Below are 4,575 nucleotides of genomic sequence, written 5' to 3' on the forward strand. Positions count from 1 at the left end.
GCCGATGATTCTATCACAAGCCCTCTATCTACCATCCACTTATTAATTTACAGTAAAGAGAGCGAGAGTGGTAAAGTTACCTAATTGTACTGAAAATAGTTCTATATTACCGTTCCTATTACAAGTTGATTTCGATCAATTGGTCTTATTTTTAGAGAGTGCTACGTATCTTCAAAAGATGCCTGTTGAAAGTTGATGTCATATTGTGTGCAGTGGTTTCAGTGACACGACCTGTCTTTGTTCAAAACTGATGGCATTCAGCATTCGCCTCAAAAAAGTTTTGAAAAATAATTTCGATAATCGAAAGTAAAGTTTCAAGATCTAGCTGGCATTCCAAGGACGTCAAAAGTTATATACTCGCTTTTTTTTTAATGAAAATTTTCGTATGCGAAAGTTGTGATCACATGAACTCACAGTGAAAGAAAGGCATTAACCGACTATTGAGTCGAAAAGAATTTACTGCAATTCCCCAGTCGAACCATCAAACTGCTAAATAGAAAACGAAAAACGCAAGAACCAGCTAACGCGGTCATGGTTGACGTATTTTGGCAGACGCATTGTGGTCCATAATAGCTACGTTTATTAGTTACCTTGAAAATGAAAAAAGGATAGGTAACGAACATTATATGGCTCAATTGGACTCTTTCCATTTCCTCCCTCTTGTATGAGTTGAAGTTTGAATTGCCTCCCTAGTGATCGCCTTCTCCAGATCTGGAAGTCAGCAGTTCATTATCTAGTTGGAATTCTCAAAAGGATGTTCTAAGGAGAAATATTTTCATCAACTGATGAGGTCATTGGGGAAACTGAACCCTAGTTTAAACCACTTGACAAATAGCTCTACAGAAACGAAATACAAATTTTAGAGTGGCGATGTACTGATTGCATAATTCAAAATTCGCCGTTTAATATGAAATTTATTCGTTTATATATATTTTGAAATGATAGTGTGCAGAATGGTATGAGATCGAAAACGTACAAGAACGAGGACTAATAGCGCGCAAAGTGAAGGTCAGATGTAATTGATTGCAAACAATTCCCTATTACTCTATAGATATTTAACTGATAATGATAAAAAGATACGGAATATGAATTTTGTTTAAATATGTACAAAATTTCCTTCGGTTAATTCCCTTCCATTGAGTTTATCAGAGAAATCTCGCATGCAACCGCACGTGACATACGCAATACAAACTTGATTATCTATGAATTGTTATCTAATTAATTTAATAAAATACCTGTTTATACTAGAACCGATGAACTTTTTTAATACACACACACACACACCGACCCGCTATACCGATAATTCTTTCTAACTATCAATATGATATCACCTGTATGTATGGGACATCCTGACCTGACCTGATCAAAAAAAGAAGAAAAAAAAGGAGACAAAAAAAAAAAAAAAACAAAAACAAATGAAAGAAATATAAGAAAAAAGCTGTGGATTGGAAGGATTCTTTGTATACCCCAAAGCTATATACGAGGTCGTTAGAGTTGAAGTTTTGAAGATTTGCCTCACTATTACAAAACAATATACAATTGAAAGGTGGGGAAAATTAAAAACAATTATTTATTAGAAAATTATTCATTACTCATAATGTGTTCTAATTGTTGCTCTTTTTTTTTGTTGTAATGATGATAAATGCGAAATTTTCTTTAAAAAAAAAAAAAAAAACAAAATTCATGCACATGAGATATAGGCAAAGGATAACGAGATTGTCGTTGCGAAAGCTTTACGGTAGATATAGTTTTAACAGGAACGCAACGGGAGAGAAAACACCGGCATGGAAAGAAATGGGGCTAGAAATGCGGATTTACTGAAGTGCCTGCCACTTATAGAAAGATAAAATTAAGTTACCTAATAGCGAGTATAGATAGATAGGAATTGTGACATAAGTTGCATTAAATGCTTTTTTTGGTGCAAAAAAACAAATATTTGACAGCCTACACACAGTTTTTACTCAAATCGAATGTATATGAGGAGGTGAATACAATTTTTTATCAAAGCTTTTCATTTGAAAGACAAATGTAAGCAATAATGCAATAAAGCATGAAATGTATTTACACTTTGAAGCGAATTTTTAACGCTTGCCATTGCATATATACGAAATTAATTATATATGAAATTGATCTAGGCTTCCGATATTCGAGGCGTGTTGATTAAGGATTAAATAGAAGCAATTTTATATAAAATTTATATACTCAACTGTAACGCTGACAGTCATAAATTCGATATTTCAATTTCGATACCTAGGAGCAGTTAATAAGTTGTTGTAGTCATAGCTTCCTTATTTATACTTCGATGAATTCTAGGCATATTCGATTTAACAGCACTCTGAAGGCAGAGAAACTTGAACTTTTATAAGGACTTAATGTACTACCGATCCGTAGGCATTAATTGATGGATGAATGGAAAGATGGCGCAAAAAAAAAAAAAAAGAATTGATTTTATTATAAGCAGAATGACAAAGTTAATACACCGTTATTTATCGTAGTTATGTATATTAAATAATGACGATTTTTTCTCTCATCCGTTCAAGTAGTAAATGTTGCCACTATTCCTGTTAGAACTACCACTATTGGTTTTGCACAGGTACATGTATGAATATATACGCGTACATTCGTATCTGTGTCGCAGACTTAAAGACAGCACGTAGGCCAATGAGTCGCGTGTCTGTTGAAAGTTGGCGCCTTTGGCAAACGATTTTTTATGTCTAATGTAAACGGTGGATGGATGAAGAGGCGTGTATGCAATGCGTTCAATTGCATTGGCAGCAGAGACAACATCCAAGAAAGGTGTAAAATCGGTAGTATACTCTACACAGAGAGTATAATCAGCGACAAACAAGGCAAAACTCATGAAATATATATATATTAACGACACCATGAAGATACCAGACAACCCAAAGCAACTTTGTTATATCTGTTCACATATATTTCTGTTACTTAAACTGGTAATAATGTCCTTCAAACACACACAATATGTAAGTAATGTATACCAATAATACTATCACACATCTGCACAACCATTGGAATGTGATGTCTATAAAAAGAAAAGGTTTACTTTTTATTTCATTTTTTTTTTTTTTGTTCTTTTATTTTTTATTTATTTATTTTTTTTTTTTGAAGACATTAAAGGTGATCTACTAGTATATGTGCGAGCTTCACGACTCGATGACTTTAATGCTGTCGTGGAAGGAAATTAATAGAAAGTAAAGGCATTCTATAATTGTTTCATGCAGATAGCATTATGAACAATTGCATCATTCACACTACACTTGGACTTTTAAGATATTATCGATGTAATTAAGTAAGTAATAAGCTCAGTCAGTAATTGGGCACTAAATCAAGCGCATGTTAATTGAATGTGTAACGGATTTTTCGAATTATTTGCATTTGCAATATATATTTTAGGAATCTATCGAATTCGAAGAAGAAGAAAGATTACCGTTTGCAAATTTTTTTTAAATCAACTCCTTAGCACCTATCGGTATATATCGGTTAATGCGATAGGAAACTAATCGAACAAAAGCAGATTTGTTATGGTGCAGTGTTGCGTTGATCGAGTGCTGCTGATATTTACAAATCTTTACGTCTTAGAATTTGATTTCATTTCTTTTTTTACTGCTTGAGGCTGACATTGCTGGCACAAGCAAGTGCATTGTGGCACCGTTCTTTATATTCATTCATAAATCCTTTTAGTTATTAGATCCATTAAAACACGTACGTCTTTATGTATTTACCGTGGATATAGGCCTTTGTCAGATGTCATACAAAGTGATTATTCCGTTACGCATTGCTTCTAGTTCGACAAAACAGTCCGATAAAACCATTGTCACGTCTTCTGATCAAGACAAGGTCTGCATAAAACTCATGTTCTTCTTTGCGTCAAGCAAACGTTTCTCTGCGCGCTTCCATTTCCTAAAAATTTTGAGAGACCAGTACACCCACCACGAAACTCCATATAAACCGGACTGTTTCGAGTTAAACGTATCCTCTTATAGATTTTTCACTGATACTGAAACCTCAAATCTCTTTGCTAAACACTTCCGATGAAATTTTTCCAATTTAACTGTTAACTATTCGTATTTGACAACCGAAACCGGAAACCGGTTTTGATTCCTAACTTGGTTATATCGGAAAGTGACGTTTTAGATGGCTTGAGGCCTTTAAAAAATAGTTGTACGCTTGGACCTGACGGGATGTCACGATGTATACTTAAAGAATGCCCTGTCGAGCTAAGTGCTGTTATTTAAATGATTGAATTAACCACTCCTTAAAATCAAGTGTTTTTCCGTTATGTTCGAAGAGTAGTTTCCGTATTTCAATTCACAAATTTGGAAATAGATATCACGTTAAGAACTATAAGGGCATCGCCAAGTTGAGTATCTTACCTAAATTGTTTGAGCGAATTGTTTCTCAGCACTCTAGAGTTTGTGGGTGTGTCTCTATGCTAGTTGTATAAATGCTTTTGTTTTTTTTTTTGTTTTTCTTTACATTTGCTTGTATACTCCATACGAGTGCTGGTTCTAAGGGTCAACTGAGAGAATTCGACTGTGAATTTATTTTAGTTGA

Source organism: Glossina fuscipes, unplaced genomic scaffold (genome assembly GCF_014805625.2).
Source record: "Glossina fuscipes isolate IAEA_lab_2018 unplaced genomic scaffold, Yale_Gfus_2 1, whole genome shotgun sequence".
Lineage (NCBI taxonomy): Eukaryota > Metazoa > Arthropoda > Insecta > Diptera > Glossinidae > Glossina > Glossina fuscipes.